Source organism: Cornus florida, unplaced genomic scaffold, assembly GCF_030987335.1.
Source record: "Cornus florida cultivar Cherokee Brave unplaced genomic scaffold, ASM3098733v1 CherokeeBrave_3.0.0_Hap2_Chr04, whole genome shotgun sequence".
NCBI lineage: Eukaryota > Viridiplantae > Streptophyta > Magnoliopsida > Cornales > Cornaceae > Cornus > Cornus florida.
In genome coordinates, this window is record NW_026775574.1 from 17,756,655 (window position 1) to 17,776,473 (window position 19,819).

A 19,819-nucleotide genomic window follows, 5' to 3' on the forward strand; every position below is an offset into this window, starting at 1 on the left:
GGCTCTTCCAGATACCTTGATTTCATACTCTTTTGTAGTTATGTGATTTGAATGCTTCATTTTTTGTAACCTCAATGCTTATTATGAATGAGATGATAAAACTTTTTTTTTTTTTTTTTTTTTTGTGCTATGCTCTGTTCAAACCCACTTTCAATATAAATAAATAAATAAATAAATAAATATATATATATATTTATATTGACTTTGTCGTGTGCGTGAGTGCCTGGCGTTCGGCTTATGGTGCCAGATGCCACTTATCTTGCTTAAGTGCCTGGCACTCAGCTAGAATGCCACTTGCCACTTGGCTTCTCATTTTTTAGCAAGTGTCTGGCGTTCGGCTTATGGTGCCAGCTGCCACTTATCTTGCTCAAGTGCCTGGCGCTTGGCTAGAATGCCACTTGCCACTTGGCTTTTTCATTTTTAGCAAGTGTCTGGCGTTCGGCTTATGGTGCCAGCTGCCACTTATCTTGTTTAAGTGCCTGGCACTCGGCTAGAATGCCACTTGCCACTTGGCTTCTCATTTTTTAGCAAGTGTCTGGCGTTCGGCTTATGGTGCCAGCTGCCACTTATCTTGCTTAAGTGCCTGGCGCTCGACTAGAATACCACTTGCCACTTGGCTTTTTCATTTTTAGCAAGTGTCTGGTGTTCGGCTTATGGTGCCAGCTGCCACTTATCTTGCTTAAGTGCTTGGCGCTTGGCTAAAATGCCACTTGCCACTTGGCTTTTTCATTTTTAGCAAGTGTCTGGCGTTTGGCTTATGGTGCCAGCTGCCACTTATCTTGCTTAAGTGCCTGGCGCTAGGCTAGAATGCCACTTGCCACTTGGCTTTTTCATTTTTTAGCAAGTGTCTGGCGTTCGGCTTATGGTGCCAGCTGCCACTTATCTTGCTTAAGTGTCTGGCGCTCGGCTAGAATGCCACTTGCCACTTGGCTTTTTCATTTTTTAGCAAGTGTCTGGCGTTCGGCTTATGGTGCCAGCTGCCACTTATCTTGCTTAAGTGCCTGGCGCTCGGCTAGAATGCCACTTGCCACTTGGCCTTTTTACTTTTTCATTTTTTCATCCACTTTTTTTTATCCCCTTGAAAAGGAAAGCAATTTTTATAAATCTCAGGAATTTGCACGTTCATACGTACTTGATTGAGAACAAACAACATCCGATAACATTGAAACTTAGCTTTTATTGATAGTACCTCTTCAGAGACGTAGCATTCCAGGGCTTGTTGACCAACCTTCCTGCCATGGTTTCCAATGTATATGCCCCCTTCCCTATGACTTCTGCAATTCTGTATGGGCCTTCCCAGGGTGGCATCATTTTTTTTACTATCCCCACCTTTCTTTTCAGAACCAGATCGCCAGGGGCAAAATCTCTGTGTTTCACTCTTTGGTTGTGACTATTCGCCAATACTTGCTGGTATGATGCAAGCCTTATTGCTGCAGCGTCCCTCTTTTCGTCTATCATATCGAGGTTCAATCTTAACATTCTGTCGTTCTGACTTTGACTCCATGCTAAGCTTCTGATAGTTGGGACCAAGTGCTCAACCGGTATAACCGCCTCGGTACCATACGCCATTGCAAATGGGCTCTCCCCAGTCGGCCGCCTTGGGGTGGTTCTGTAAGCCCATAGGACGTTCGGGAGTTCATCCAACCACTTCCCTTTATGGTCCTCCAGCTTCTTCTTAATGCAGGCGAAAATTGTTCTGTTTGTAATTTCTGCTTGTCCATTGGCCTGGGGATGACTTAGTGCAGCCAACTTCTGATTAATTCCATACTCCTCCAGCAGCTCTCTTACTTGCTTGCTGTCGAGGTTCGTGCCATTATCCATGACTATTAACCTTGGAATGCCGAAACGGCAAATAATATGGCTCCAGATAAATCGTCTCACATGAGTCTGAGTCACTATCGGATATGGTTCTGCTTCCACCCACTTAGTAAAGTAATCTGTGGCCAGTAGCACATACTTGTTCTGAGCTCTCGCAGTTGGTAGAGGATCAACCACATCCATCCCCCATTGCGCGAAAGGCCATGGTGAGGCCATTACGTGCAATTCCTCAGGTGGTTGGTGGATCAATGGTCCATACCGTTGGCATTTATCGCACCTTCGAGAGAACTCCTTCGCATCTCTTGACATGTTCGGCCAGAAATACCCTTGTGTCATTGCTTTGTGCGCTAACGATCTTCCCCCAGAATGATTTCCACATACGCCTTCATGAATAGCTCGCAACACCTGCCGAGCCTCTGTGGGGGTGACACACTTCAAGTATAGGCCAGAGTATGATCTTCTGTACAACTGGTTATGCACTATGGCGTACTTTGCAGCATTCTTTTTGATTTCCCTAGCTTCATCCCTTTGCATAGGCAGAACGCCATCTCGAATATAAGTGATGATGAGGTCAATCCAACTCGGTTCATACGGTATGACATTGACTTGCCAAGGTTCAGAGTCTAAAGGTTCTTCAAAAATAGATGGCTGGGTCAGTATTCCTATTGGAATCACCCTCGCCAATGTCTTGCCAGAGCTCGAAGCACTACATGCTAACCGGTCGGCATGTGCGTTATGTTTCCTCGGTAACTGTATGAATTCAATCTTTGCAAAGTCCTTGGCTTTATGCAGAACGGCAGAACGATATGCCTCCATCGTGTCATCCTTGGTCGCGTACTCACCATTTACCTGCCGAACAATCAACTGTGAGTCATTGTAAACAGTCAAACTTCTGACCTGTAGCTCTCTGGCCAACTTTAACCCATTCAGCAACGCCTCGTATTCCGCTTCATTATTGGTGGCTCGGAACTCAAGTCTGAGTGATTGACTCAAAGAAATACCCTCTGGGGTTTGCAGTTTAACCCTAATTCCTGCCCCCATCTGATTAGAGGAGCCATCCACATAAAGTTTCCAAGAGCCGCATCTAAAGTCTTCTTCCGTATCCTCAGAGTCACATTCTAGCAGGAAATCGGCTACCGCTTGTCCTTTGACAGCCATTCTCGGCTCATACGTTATGTCAAATGAGCTTAACTCTATGGCCCATTTTGTCATTCTGCCCGAGAGTTCTGGCTTGTGCATAAGCACTCTGATTGGAAAAGTTGTTAGAACAGCTATAGGGTGGGATTCGAAATAATGCTTCAACTTTCTTTTTGCGTTTACGAGTGAAAGTATCACTCATTCGGCCTTCGAGTACCTTCGTTCTGCCTCGGTCATTGTCTTACTGACATAAAACACCGGGTGTTGCATCCCTTCCTTGCAATGAATCAGAACGGCACTTGTCGCAACACTAGATACTCCGAGATATAGATATAATTTCTCTTCTGGATCCGGGGCTGACAGGATTGGTGGATTCTGCATATATTCCTTTAAATGGGTTAATGCTTGTCGTTGTTCATCCCCCCAGACCTGTCTTCCATGACTCCGGATCGTGTCAAAGAACGGCTTGCAACGGTCTGACAACTTAGAAATGAATCGACTTAATGCAGCTATTCGTCCTGTGAGGGCTTATACTTCTTTGATCGTCTTTGGCTCGGCATTCTTAATCAAAGCCTCTGCTTGAGCAGGGCTAGCTTCGATGCCTCTGCGATTGACCACGTGTCCCAAAAATTGACCGGAACTCACACCGAACGAGCACTTGGTTGGATTGAGCATCATCCTATATCGCCTCAGCACATCAAATACATCTTGCAGATGCTTCAGATGATCATCCTTCTTCCTACTCTTTACCACCATATCATAAATATAGGCTTCCACAATCTTTCCTATTTGATCCTTGAAAATTTTGCTAACAAGCCTTTGATAAGTTGCTCCCACGTTTTTCAGTCCGAAAGGCATAACTTTGTAACAGTATGTTCCTCGCTCGGTAACAAAAGAAGTTTTTTCTTCATCTGCCGAGTCCATAGGGATTTGATTATAACCTGAATAAGCGTCCAGAAAGGTTAAACGCTCATACCCGGTGGTGGCATCCACCATTTGATCAATCTTAGGCAGCAGGAAGCTATCCTTCGGACAGGCTTTGTTTAAATTGGTGAAATCAATGCATACTCGCCATTTCCCATTCTTCTTCTGCACGACAACGACGTTGGACAACCAATCAGGATAGTGCACTTCCCTGATGAATCCCACATCGAGCAGCCTATCAACCTCCTTGGCTATGATCTGGTTATGTTTTGGAGCAAACCTTCGTTGCTTCTGCTTTACTGGTTTGAAATTGGGATTGACATTCAAGGAATGACAGGATACGGAGGGATTAATTCCAGGCATGTCTAGGTGACTCCATGCAAATACATCGGCATTGTGAGACAAGAAGTCAATTAGCTCTTGCTGCTCTTCCCTGGTCAGTCTTACTCCTACTCTGGTAGTTTGCTCTGGCTTGGACTGATCAATCTGTACATCCAGAAGGGGCTCTTCGGTCAAGTTAACTGGCTCCTCCACCCTATTCTGCTTGGGCGGAGGTTCCTGTAATTGCTATCTTGGGCTCGCCGAACGGATGGGCGCCTTCCGTTTCCCAGCATATTTTAGTGTGACGGAATAACACTCTTTGGCTGCAACCTGATCCCCATGAATGTCTATCACCTTATTTTCGTCGGGTCCGAGGCACCTCATGACCTGATGCAGAGTTGAGGGCACACCTTGGACTCTGTGAATCCATCCTCTTCCCATCAGGAGATTGTACGAGGGGTGAATCTCCACAACCACAAAAGTTTCTATAAGAGCTCGTTCTGCAGCTTGAACTTCTACTTCCACCATACCGATGGGCTCCACCCTCTTACCATCAAATCCTAACAGGGGATTTCCAGTGGGCTTGAGCCTCTCTGGCTTAATCTCGAGCCGATCAAATGTGTCCCTCGGCATGACATTCGCACTACTTCTGGGATCGATCAGAACTCTGCGCACCAGGCAGTCTGCCACTATCAAGCTGACCACCAACGGATCTTCATGGGGGATTTGAACACGTAGCAGGTCTGTCCTGTCAAACTTTATCTGTATCGATGTGATCTGTTGGTGCAGAGTATTCACACTGCTGACCCTTTTCTTCATCTGCGCCTGCCGTAGGTGCGTTCGGAGTAGCTCATCTGAGTCTTCGCTAGGCTCGGGTCGACCGTGAATAGCATTGATTATACGAACTAGCTGTGAATTGTGGGAGTTTTGTTTTTGACTCCTTTTTACTTGCTCCATCGGTCAATTCTGTTCTATCGCCGAGCCTTGAACATAACTCGCGAACTCCCCTCTAGCTATCAACATCTCCACTTGCCTTCTCAAATTCCTGCATTCGTTAGTCTGATGACCGAAATCGGAATGGAAAGCACAATGTTTAGTCTAATCCCTCTGTTCGAGGGGTTGCCTAATTGGCAGTGGTGGATGAAACTTATCTTTGTTCTCCTGATATAGCCTCGCCAGAGTGACCTTCAACGGAGTGATTAGTTCTTCCTCCCTGGACCTCTTTTCTGCCTTCCAAGAGGTCTGACGTTGCGGCAGAGCCTGCTTTTGCCTGATCTTTAACTTGGACTTTTCCTCGGTCGACACGACCGACGCTGTCCGAGCATTGGCTGCCTCCTCTTCTTCTAGGCGCACAAAGCCATCGGCTCTTTCATTGAGTTCATCCATAGTCGTCGGCGTGTTCACTACCAGACTGGTATGGAACAGAGTGCCACGTGTCATGGCCAACTTGAAGGCTTGAACCGCTGTAGAAGGGTGGCATTCGATCACCATACTCTTAGTGAGGTTAAACCTGGTGAGAAAAGCCTGGAGACGTTCATCTTTGTGCTGTTTCATTGTGAATAGGCTTGAGATGTCCTTCGGCGGACGCTTGTTCCCATAGTACTGGCTTATGAACCAATCGCACAGGTTCCGGAAGCTATCAATGGAACCCCTAGGCAAGTTCTTGAACCAGCTAAGCGCCGGTCTGGCTAGACTTGTAGGGAAACATTTGCACATTAAAGAGTCGTTCTCCGTATTCAGAGCCATCTTCAACTGGATATGGTACACATGATCGATCGGATCGGTTATTCCGTCAAACAGAATAAAGACTGACATGGCAAACTTCCTTGGATGCGGAGCATTCAGGATCTCATCAGTGAATGGTAAATCAACCGTCCGAGCCGCGGATCGGAGTGCTTCATTCTCTCTCTGGAGCCCAGCGGTAGCTCTATGAGCTACAGATCTGCTCTCTGAACCGCGATGAGTGATTGTAGCCATGGAGGGTCGGTAAGACGGATCGAACGACCGTTCCTCAATGAGCTCTCTTTGCCAAGGCGATACAACTCGGCGGCGATTAACCTCTATCACTTCCTCTCAGTTGAACCTTTCCTGATACGGATCGAAGGTCATGGCTTCGTTCTGTCTAATCTGTTCATGTCGCGGATCAATGTGAGTCGATCCTTCGTGATCCTCAACTCGACAAACATTTGGCGGCAAATCGTCCATCCTCCTTTCATCACGGTGGAGAGCTGACTGATTGTTCTCGTCCTGCTCGCCTTGATGTGTGATATTAGATTGAATACCTCCTTCACCGGCCGGAAGTGGACGCGGAACCGCGGGTATTTGTTGATGCTGCATTCCAGCTTTCAATTCTGCATTCTCTTTTTTGAGAGCTTCGATCAAGTTCATCAACTCCTTAAGCTTCGTTTGCTGGACAGCCTCCATCGGATTGGAGCTTTCACCTATCATTATTCCTGAACGGAGTAAAGGCATTAATCTCAAGTTCTTGAGTAGATCTGAGCTTCATAAGCGCGAATTTTTCACATCTAGTTTCGAATTCTCCGAATTATGCTTACGGTTGACGAGATCTGAATTTTCCGAATTCTAAATCCATCAGATCCGGCCACAATTGAATAACTCGTTGTTGTGTAAATCTGAAGCCACTTCCGTCAAAGCAACAGGAACTAAAATTCCTCCAGAATAGGTCATAATCGCTCAGATCTGGATCCAACTCCCAAAGATCGAGTTTCGTCTTCACGAATTGGTCTGAATCCACGCGATATTGATCAATGATCAATCAATCTTCAACGATTCCCACAGACGACGCCAATTGAAGATGCAAGGAATTCATTTCCATTTTTTCTCTCTAGAATTCTTACACTTCAACAGAATCCCCTCCCTTCTCATATTTATAGATACTTACAAACACTAATGGACTACTAGATCCGGGCCAGTTCCTCTGTGGGTTTTGGTCCTCTTTGATGGGATCTTCGCGTTCGGCCCATATGGCAGTATTTCTCTATGGGCTGGACCCAGCTGCTCGGACCGGATGCCATGTTCGCGGGTCATTTCCGGCCCATTTCACTTCTGGCCTCCTCACAAACCTGATATAGATGGCCTAAAGTGGGATTGTATATTATATTGATGAATATTTTATCACATATATATTTATATATATATATCTGCCTTTAATGCTAGAGCAACGCTTTGGGTTCCTCTCTGGCCCGAGCGCTATTGTGACAACACTCTTAAGTCGCAACAAAAAACCACCTTGTAACAGCACGGTTTTGGCAGGCTTTATATAAAGCAAACAATCAATACTAGATAAAAATTGGTGGGTGTGATAAACAGACATCAATCTTTGAATCAGACGGCTAGGGATGACAACGGGGCGGGATGGGGCTGGGATCTCATTCCCCATCCCCATCCCCATACCCGGCCAAAATTTTCACCCCCGTCCCCGCCCCCATACCCCGCCAAAATTTCAATCCCACTCCCATCCCTGCCCTTGTCCCCGCCACCATCCTCCCCGCCCCGCCCCCGATTAAGCTTTCCTAATTCTCAATATCAGGATTCTCAACATCACAAATTCACACTTCCAGGAAAAAAAAAAAAAAAATCGCCCCCAATATGCATATGAAGGAGTAATTTGTACTATCCAAATATATATATATATATAGATACACACACAACCAAACACATCAGAATTTGAAATCAATACATATATATATATATATATATATATATATATATATATAATATAGATACATACACAACCAAACACATCAGAATTTGAAATCAATACATATATATATATATATATATATATATGTATATATTGATTTTGAATCTGAGATTCCAGATACATATATATATATACACACACACACACACACAGACACTTGCATATGCATATGAACAAAATTAAATATGGAATCAGAAGGGGAAGAGCCGACGCCGGTGAGGTGGAAAAGCCGACGCCAATGATAGATTCAGAGCAACAGGGAAGAGCCCATGCCGGAGACGGATTAGGAAAGGACGGGGAAGAGCCGATGTTGTTGTCGTCGATTAGAAAGAGAGAGAGAAGGAAAAGGAAAGAAAGAGACGGATCTGACTTTGGAATTAGTTTTAGGGTTTTAACATATATGGTATGTATATATCCAGTATATATGGTAAATATAATAATATGGGCAAGGGTATCTTAGTAAATTCATAACATAATCGGGGCGGGGCGTATTTACCCCATCCCAGGCCCCGGTCTCAACCCCGGCGGGTTTTCAAAGCTTATCCCCATCCCCATCCTTGTTTACATAAAAGAGTCCCCATCCCCGCCATAAAAGGGGCGGGACGGGACCCGGCGGGAATGGAGAAATTGCCATCCTACGGCTGATAATTTTAAATGCTTCTATTGGTTTCATTCCAACCGCTGCCCTATACAAGGATACAAATGGGTGATCCTCTGTATATAAAAACCCTAGTTACCATACCCATCATTTTCAGCCTCCTCCAAAACAAAACCCTAGCCACGATCCCCACCGTGAGCTCTTCCTTTCTTTTCGACGGCGAACAGCAAAGCATACTCGTCGGCGGTCGCATTGTGAATCATACTCTCACTCACATCATGCTGCAACGACTTCAAGGTTAGCTTTCTTTTTATCTCCTTTTTTTGTTTCTTTCAAATGACACAAATGGTGGAGCTGCGAGTGCTATTGATGCGATCTGAGAAGATCTTGGCCGCATCAAAAAACACTATTACTACATTTTCTTTTTCAGACAACATGGAATCATATTTTACATTGAAATCTTTAATCGTTTGAAAATGCTTTGTAAATATTTAATTAAGTTTTGAAAATTTTCAAAAGTGAAATGACATGCTTATATTTTTTAAGCTAATGGTCTCCAAATGGCATGAGTAGTGTCGGGAAAAGTAAGTTTTGTTTATTTTTTATTATCTGTTTCATTTCTTATTTCTGTTAATAGGGACTTGACAATACCGGATTGATTGTGTTTATTTTTTATTTTCTCTTTCATTTCTTATTTAAGCAAAGTTTAGGTCACTTTGATAAATTGATGTCTCTGTTAATAGAGAGATGACGATAACGGATTGATTGCAATTTTTTTTGATAGTTTTAGAGGCTGTGTTGGAAAAGTTTAAAAGTACATGGATTTTTTTGCAATTAGCTGCCTATGAAGTATTTAGTTGGCCTTGGGTATGCTACAATATATATCACAACTTACGATGGAACATGCTATAAAATAAGATAAGCAACAAATTGATTCCACAAAGTTTAGAAAAGCAAATTTAATTTCGTTATTGATGTAAGAATAATGAGACATTAAAATTTGATTTTTGCAATTTACTCTACCTTCTGCCATATGTGTGAAATACTGACTCCTGTCTAAAAATCCCAATGAAGGTTAATGGTTTAGATTATAACTTATCTTCCTCTTTTAATTATTATTCTTAATAGCAATACTTTGACAATGACGAGTCCTGTATTTTTTTTATCTTGTATAGTCTCATACCAAAACTTAATTTAGTTTGATTCCTGAATTCTTACGGTGTTGCTTGGGTCATACTTTCTTATATAGTGTAATTGAATATTTGTACTTGTGTGTTCCCATGCATATTTATGTATGTATTTACTTATAAAAAATATATATATTTATGTTTGTATTTAAGTAGATATATAGGTATTATGTATTTAGGAACTGTTGCTTAGTGCATTGCTAAAATTCATGGGTTGTCAAATGTGAGAACACAAATTCAAATTCTAACTTTAGCCATTTGTGCAAGTGGTGCCAGGAACGCTAATGTAATAACTTATTAATATTTGAGTGGAGATTGTTTGACTTGGTTTGGTCTTAAAAGTAAGTTGATTATCTTTTAGTTAGAAATTAACAGTTGAAATTTAATGTTTTACAAATGAAAGGAAGATGAAACAGTACGAGGCTGAGATAGTAAAAAGAAAAAATTATGGCCTGATGATTAATTACTAAATGTGGCTTTTGTGGAGTGAGTGAATGAATGGAAAAAAAAAAAAAAAAAGGCTGGTGTGGTAAACCTCAACTTGTTGAGTAGGTTGGCCTATATGTAAACCAATGAATGATCTAGTAACAAAAGGTGAAGAAATAGCTCTACCAAAATTCTAGGAATATTGGAAAAAAAAGTATGATAGTGAGAAAAATGACAGGATGGTAAATCTTTAATTGTCGCTTTGATACAATGGAGTGGTGAAAAAGGATTGGTGTTGGTAACCTCAGTATTTGGGAATAAGATGTTAGTTTTGATGAGTTGTGAAGCTATAAACACTTGAAGAACCGAGGAATCTGTTAGTTTCTACCACTCCCAAAGGGGAGTTGCAATGGTTCAAGTTCCGTTGGACACCAGTGTGTGGGTCATACTATAAGAAACGGATGTTCAAATTGTAAGCAAATTCAACGATATTTAAAATACATGGTTCTAATACATAAATATTGTTTAGAAACATACCTGCCATTTTTAGCCGTTTGTGTTTGACAACAACTATTATAGAAACACTTGATACACAGAAACACTTCACAACACAGAAACACTCCTCAACCCTCTACCTTTATCTGTAAAACTGAACCATGGTTTCAGGCCTTTCTTTCACGTATATATGTAAAAGGTTGGGACCGTTTATAAGCATTGCCAAGAGGAGACATGTTGGTTCCATCAACCAACGCATCCCTCTGTAATTAGATAACTGTTATAAAATAAACAGTATTCCAAAGATACAACATTACATCTCCAATATGGATAATTATAAAACAATTTAAATAAAAAGGTAAGATTAATTATTATAATAAGACCACCGTATTCTTACATTCTCCCACTTGGTCTTATAATCATAGTTAATCTTTATTATTATTATTATTTATTATTATTTTTTTATAAAAAACATTTTGATGTAATGTTGATGTGCACACTTTAAATAAATTATCTATATTTAGATAATCATTGTACCAAACAACTTTCATGAAGTCCTTAACAAGTATATTAATATTGAATCAAGGATGTCATTATATTATTTAATAATATAGGACATCAATGGTCACAAACATTAATACACTCAACTTCAAGATTATACATAAACACCGCATGTGCTAAACAATAAAATATTATGCCATGCTTCGGTCCTACCGTGTCTCAATAAGGACACACCATGTCTCATAAATGACACTTATAATTTTTCCATACACTCGTGCACCAATATGGAAAACTAAATAAATGAGGATAATATAATATAAGAAAATGTGATCACAAATACAAATGTGTCTACAACTGAGTCAAAAATAACCTCCCACTAACTAAGTAAATCAAAGCTATCAATAATACCCATATGAGCAACATGCTCACTGTATAGCTTAGGCGGCAACCCTTTAGTCATGGGATCAGCGATCATTTGTTGTGTACTAATGTGCTCAATAGACACAAGTTGGTTCTGAATCCTCTCTTTTACAACAAGGTATTTAATATCTATATGTCTAGATTTTCCTGAACTCTTGTTGTTCGTTGAATACATAACTGCAGCGGAATTGTCACAAAAAATCATCAATGGTTTAGAAATAGAATCTACAACCATAAGTCTTGAGATGAAGTTCCGTAACCATAATGCATGACAAGTGGCCTCATAACATGCAATAAACTTTGCCTCCATGGTGGATGAAGCTGTTAATGTTTGTTTAATACTTTTCCATGAAATTGCTCCTCCAACCATCATGAAGATAAATCCTGAAGTGGATTTTATACTATCCTGACAACCAACAAAGTCAGAGTCTGTATAACCCACCACTTCAAGCCTGTCAGTCCTTCTATATATGAGCAAATGGTTTTTTGTCTTCTGCAGGTACCTCATTACTTTCTTTGCCGCTCTCCAATGATCCATGCCAGGATCACTTTGGTATCTGCCTAGCATACCAATAGCAATTGCTATATCTGGCTGTGTGCAAACCTGAGCATACATCAAACTCCCAACTGCAGATGCATAGGGAATGTTTTTCATTTGTTCCCGCTCTACGTCATTTTTTGGACACTGAAATTTACTAAATTTATCACCCTTTACTATAGGAGCAATTCCACTTTTACAGTGTTGCATATCAAATCTTTCAAGAACCTTTTCTATATAGGCTTTTTGTGACAATCCAAGAATCCCACGAGATCTATCTCGATGAATCTCAATGCCAATGACAAATGAGGCTTCACCAAGATCTTTCATTTCAAAACTTTGAGATAAAAAATGTTTAGTCTCGTGTAACAAGCCAATGTCACCACTAGTAAGTAAGATATCATCAACATACAACACTAGAAAAATGAACTTACTCCCACTGACTTTCATATAAATGCATTCATCAATAATATTTTCTTTAAACCCATATGAAGTAATTATCTCATCAAATTTTATGTACATACAACACTAGAAAAATGAACATACTCCCACTGAATTTCATATAAATGCATTCATCAATAATATTTTCTTTAAACCCATATGAAGTAATTATCTCATCAAATTTTATGTACCATTGTCTTGATGCTTGTTTTAACCCATAAATAGATTTCCTTAACTTGCACACCATATGTTCTTTGCCCTCAATTTCATAACCCTCGGGATGATTCATATAAACTTCTTCGAGCAAGTCACCATTTAGGAATGCAGTTTTTACATCCATTTGATGTCACTCCAAATCAAAATGAGCTACTAATGCCATTATAATTCTAAAAGAGTCTTTCTTTGAAACAGGAGAAAAAGTTTCTTTATAGTCGATGCCCTTTTGTTGAGTAAAACTCTTAGCAACAAGTCAGGCTTTATATCTTTCAACTTTACCTTTTGAGTCTCGTTTAGTTTTAAATACCCATTTACAACCAATGGGTCTGACTCCCTCTGGTAAGTCAACTAGATCCCAAACTTTATTATTATTCATAGAATTTAACTCATCTTTCATTGCATCTGAGCATTGTTGAGCAAAAGTGCTATTTTTGGCTTCTGAAAATGATAGTGGATCATCTTCTTTACCAATGTTGAACTCAATCTCTTGTAGATAAACTTCATAGTCATCTGGAATAGCACTTTTCCTTTCTCTCCTTGATTTTCGTAATGGCATGTCAACTATTGGTTCATTTGAGACTTCTTCTATGTGAGGTGTTTGCTCTTCAGGCTCTTGATGACTTAAATCACCATCTTGCATGGTAGCGAGTGGGACAACTATGTCATCCCGAGGAACTAAATTTATATTTCGATTTTCCTCAAATACCATGTGCCTGGGCTCTATACTCCCACTGGTATAACCATCCTCAATGAACCTAGCATTTAGGGTCTCAATAAGTTTGGTACTATGTGATGGACAATAAAACCTATAACCTTTTGACCTTTCTGGATATCCTACAAAATAATAACTGACTGTTCTGGGATCAAGTTTCCTTTCATATGGGTTGTATAATTTAGCCTCTGCTGCACATCCCCAGATACGCAAGTGATTTAAACTGGGTTTTCTTCCTATCCATAACTCAAAAGGAGTCTTTTAGACTGCCTTAGACGGCACTCGATTTAGGATATATGCAGTAATCCTAAGAGCTTCACCCCACAAAAAATCTGATAAATATGAATTACTCATCATAGTTCGCACCATATCTATAAGAGTGCAATTTCTTCGTTCAGCTACACCATTTTGCTCAGGGGTACCCGGCATGGTGTACTGCGCAACTATACCACTCTTGTAGATACTTAGCAAATGGCCCTGGATTACGACCTGTATGAACGTGCCTTCCATAGTATTCACCACCACGATCAGATCGTACTACTTTAATTTTCTTATCAAGCTGATGCTCGACTTCTGTCTTATAAATTTTAAAAATATCCAGTGCCTCAGATTTCTCACCAATTAAGTACGCATAACCATAACGAGAATAATCATCAATAAATGTAATAAAGTATTTCTTCCCATTTAGTGTAGCAGGAATGAAAGGACCACATATGTCTGTGTGTATAAGCTCTAAGAGGCCATTACTTCTAGTAGCACCCTTATGTCTAGACTTGGTTAACTTTCCTTTAGCACAATTAATGCATATGCCATAGTTTGAAAAATCTAATGTGTTCAGAACACCTTCTTTAACCAATCTCTCTAATCTCTCTTTAGAGATATGACCTAAACGCCTATGCCATAACATAGAAGAAGAATCATTGGTGAGACTACGTTTGGTACTCACATTAAAAGACAAAAGAGAATGTGAAAAAATTGGGTCAAGTTTTAGAAGATAAAGACTATCAACTAATGAACTATAACCAATAAATTTGGAATCATAAAATATATTGATATTACGATTACTAAAACGGAATTCATAGTTCAACATATCAAGTTTAGGTACAGAAATCAAATTTCTGGACATTGAAGGAACATACAAAACATCTTCTAACTCTAATACAAAACCACTACTAAGGACAAGACGAACAACTCCCATAGCTTTAACTTGTGCTTCTACCCCATTACCCTTGGTGAGTGTCCTTTGGTTGGGATTGATTTTCCGACTCCTTATGAATCCCTGCAAGGAATTAGAAATATGAATATTAGCCCCGGAATCAATCCACCAAGTATTTGGCGGAATAATGGCTAAATTAGATTCTGAACACACTAGACAATGGGTGCTACCTTTCTTTGCTAACCAGTTTTTGTAACTAAAGCATTCCTTTTTGACATGGCCTCGCTTGTGACACCAGAAGCATTGAACTTTCTTTTTCCCCACTTTATGTGCCTGTCCAACATCATTAACCTTTATACCCCTTTTCCCAGTTTTCTTATTATTTTTCTTAACTATTTTCCGATCCACAATGTGTGCCATATCGGGCTTATTGTGTCGGGTTCGCTCTTCCTCTTGTGCACACATACTAATTAATTCTGTTAATTTCTACTTATCTTTCTGCGCATTATAAGTAGTTTTAAAAATATCGAATTGCGCAGGAAGAGAAGTCATAATAAAGTGGATTAGAAAGGAGTCACTAACTTCCATATCCAGATTTTTCAATTGGCATGCAATATCAGTCATTTTCATGATATGCTCACGCACACCACTAAGACCATCATATTTTGCGGTTACTAATTGGGTCATAAGAGTGCTAGCCAGTGACTTAGTTGAAATAGTAAATGTTCTTCTAGAGTCTTAAGGTAATCCTTAGCCAATGGTTTATCAGGAATGGCACCCCTAATATATTTAGGAATATTATTCTTAATATAAATTAGACTAAGTCTATTAGACCTGTCCCATTTATCCCATTCCTTTTTCACCTCTGCACCACTAGTGTCTATAGGCTTAGGTGGTTCATCTGACCTAATGGCTAAGTCTAAATCCCCAAGTCCCAAATTAAAAATTATTTCATCTTTCCAGTCCGAGAAATTAGACCCAGTCAGGGCCTTCACACACGGTAATGAACCAACTGTTATGGAATAAAAATAAAAACATCAAAAGAATTAAGGCCACAATTATATAGTTTAATTGATGGAAAAAACAATCAAACTTTCCAGAATCAATAAGTAATGCCTCAAAATAATTGATCCCAAATAGGATCAACTTCACATTTAACAATATTTCTTTTGGGCCAATATTATTAAATGTTAGTCTCCCACTAGTGAAACAAATTTCACATTTGAGACTAATTAATCATAGATAATACAATATCAAAAATAAATTCCTTTGGGAATAGTATATTATCTATTATATATTCTACATTAATTATCTCAATCCGTTTAATTAGACAAATCTCAATAATCCACCTTTGGGTTTGATTATTGCTCGTCTCTACTAAACGCAACTCAAATCCTTCAACTTTAGCAAAAACATAATTTTACCACTAGCCTCAAATACTATTGAAATTATCATGAGTGTGTCACTTTGGTGACTAAACACCCAATCTAATTTCATTAACATTTGTGCTTAAGATTTAAAATGATTCAATTTTCCCAAATGAATCTAATATATATATATACACAATATGCATCAATATAAACTTAAGGCAATATGCATAATAATGTATATGTTGCCAATTTCAATACATTTATAAAATAATATCCAATTTAATTAATCCATTATAATAACTTTAATTGGCAAAGGATAACAAAAGTAAAAGAAATATCATTTTTTTTTTTTAAGACTTTTACATCACTGTTGTATAGACATACACATGACCCATATATATATATATATATATATGTATATATAACAACCTTTAGATCAACAATTATAAAACCATGCATTATTTTCCGTCATTACTTTACTGTACGACACTTGGGTTAAACAATATATATCTATATATAATCATTAATTTGACATATGGACATATATTCAAATAGTAAAATTCATACTGTTTAAAAGAATTATTATATATCAAATACCAAACAATGAATTTAAGATAAAGTTGACAAATATATATTTAGTATATTCTATACACATATCAATATTTTGTCTATTTTATTCATATGCATGAAATAGAGAAATAGAGTGATAGAATTCAAAACCAATAATATATATGTTTATATATATATATATATATAAACATAAGATGTAGAGTAATATAGAATTATTTCATCCACAATATATATCAGTGTCCCTTTTTATCTCAAACACATATATGGCATACTGTACTAATAATATATACAGCCAAGAAATTTCATACGCAATATCAAAAATAAATTTATGCATTAGAGTCCGTGTGAGGCTCTGATACCACATGTAAGCAAATTCAACGATATTTAAAATACATGGTTCTAATACATAAATATTGTTTAGAAACATACCTGCCATTTTTAGCCGTTTGTGTTTGACAACAACTATTATAGAAACACTTGATACACAGAAACACTTCACAACACAGAAACACTCAGTTCAACATATCAAGTTTAGGTACAGAAATTAAATTTCTGGACATTGAAGGAACATACAAAACATCTTCTAACTCTAATACAAAACCACTACTAAGGACAAAACGAGCAACTCCCACAGCTTTAACTTGTGCTTCTACCCCATTACCCATGGTGAGTGTCTTTTGGTTGGGATTGATTTTCCAACTCCTTATGAATCCTTGCAAGGAATTAGAAATATGAATAGTAGCCCCGGAATCAATCCACCAAGTATTTGGCGAAACAATGGCTAAATTAGATTCTGAACACACTAGACAATGGGTGCTACCTTCAAACACTTGATACACAGAAACACTTCACAACACAGAAACACTCTTCAACCCTCTACCTTTATCTGTGAAACTGAACCATGGTTTCAGGCCTTTCTTTCACGTATATATATAGAGGGTTGGGACCGTTTCTAAGCATTGCCAAGAGAAGACATGTTGGTTCTATCAACCAACACATCCCTCTGTAATTAGATAACTGTTATAAAATAAACAGTATTCAAAAGATACAACGTTACATCTCCAATATGGATAATTATAAAACAATTTAAATAAAAAAGTAAGATTAATTATTATAATAAGACCACCGTATTCTTACACGAATGACTCAATAAATTTTTGTAATGTTCGAAGGGAATTTGTTGCATTGCTAAAAATTTTCTAATTCCTGCATCAGTATTTATTTAAGCTCGTATTTATCGGCCTATCTAGGAGCCATAATTAATGTTGTTTTCATATGTAACATGCACCTTTGAAATTGCCTTGCCTACCCACCCCCACCCTCGCTCCCGCGGGCACTCCCTCCAAAATCCCAATAAAAAAAAAGAAGAGTAGGAAAGAAAGGAAGAAGAAAACGGTGCTTAGCTATTCGGTTGTTGACTTGTGGTGATAGGAGGATTAGTTTTTGTCAGTCGAGCTTTCCTTGAGCTAATTGTGTTCCATTATGTTTTGTTGTAGAAATCATGGCATCAGTGATCAAAGTCAGCTCTGCTATGCAACGCCTGAGGTGGCTTCTGTGCCTTCCCCCTCTCTATTGATAGTGAAAGAAGGTATATTAAATTCAAAGTGCCTGCTACATTACTCGTTTATTTGCTTATGTAGTATTTGTGATTGTTCTTTGTTGCTGTATGCTTCAGATTCTGGGGCATTATACATAAGATTTAAACTTGATATGGTGATACTCCACATCTCAATTGATGGGTTATAGCATACTGCACAAAAAAAATTCAAAGTTTAATGAACAAAAAGCTGATAGAGACACTGAAGTGCAAAAGAAGGAGAGTGTTGGCTGCGAGAAATCAGTGAAGGCAGTAAACGACATCAAGTCCATCCTACTCCACCAATTTGGGCTGAAGGAAATGGAGGATAACTGAGCATTTGGTTCAAAACTTTGCCGACAAAGAAACTAAATCTTGGAGTCCTGCCCCTCAAATGATCTGAGTGTATGCTAAGAAGACCACCCCATTAGACCCATTACTAATGGGGTATGACACCTTCGCTTCATTCCTGCGCATGCAACTGTTTTGTAATTAGATATACACACAAATATATAACAGATAATACAGTATGACTACTAGTAGCCACCTTTGAATTTGTTGGCAAATATCAGCCCAACAGATAATACAGTATGACTACTAGTAGCCACCTTTGAATTTGTTGGCAAATATCAGTATTACCTGGGCTGATATTTGCCAACAAATTCAAAGTACTAGTAGCCATTCTTTATTACCTGGGCTGATATTTGCCAACAAATTCAAAGTACTAGTAGCCATTCTGTATTATCTGTTATATATGTAATGATTACAAAACAGTTGGATCCGCAGGGAATGAAGCGAAGGTGTCATACCCCGTTAGTAATGGGGTGGTCTTCTCAGCATACACTCGGATCATTTGAGGGACAGGACTCCAAGAGTCTGAGTTTCTTTGTCTGCCAAGTTTTGAACCAAATGTGCAGTTGTTTCATATATTAATTTTCAATTTGAAGTTTGTCCATATGTCATATACATGTTAATGCAGGTGAACACTATTTTTAGGTGATCACTAGTTCTAGCATCAGTTTATATGGTCACCAATTTCGTTTACATTTGTTTAAATTCTATTTTTTTCCCAAAATTTATAGGGATTCAACTAGACGGGGTATTTTATAGCTTAAACAACATAATAACTGATCTAAGAGATGAAATTGGGCACACTCCTGGAATAGAATGCAATGTAGATGCATTTGGTAACACCCAACTTTACCAGATATATATGTGTGGACACTTCTGGATCAAACATTATAGAGTGCCCTGTTGCTACCTGATGGGAAGTGTGCTTCAAGGGTTGCGTTCGCTTCCTTCTAGACATGTATCAAAGGGCTAGAGGGATGTCTCTCCATCATTTGTTGATCAATTTACTTGTAGAAGATAAGTTTTTTGTAAAAGCTTAACAAGTTTGCAATATGATACAAGTGGTTCTTTGGCTTCACCAAAATACTTAAAAGTTCTCAACCATGTTTGACATTCATCCCTCCTTAGACCTTGCTCTAGTGGGACCAAAACTGGGCAACGTCCCTTAAATTTAGAAAAAAAGAAAAGAAATTTCACACTTGATCTACCTAGAGATAACACTTGATCTACCTAGAGATAACTAGTGGTTATGTAAAACCAGAAATTATTAAATGCTTCTATTGGTTTCATTCCAAGATATGCCTAAATGGATACAAATGTGTGATTCTTTTCTCTCTT

At 38.8% G+C, this 19,819-nt stretch overlaps 1 long non-coding RNA gene across 1 annotated transcript; it reads left to right on the top strand.

The window, feature by feature from the left end:
- The first annotated feature begins 8,597 nt into the window (after window positions 1-8,597).
- On the top strand, window positions 8,598-19,511 carry LOC132302192 (uncharacterized). The gene is made up of 3 exons (XR_009480763.1): window positions 8,598-8,819; window positions 18,051-18,142; window positions 18,230-19,511. It is a non-coding gene; the product is annotated as an uncharacterized LOC132302192 (long non-coding RNA).
- Window positions 19,512-19,819: the final 308 nt, after the last annotated feature.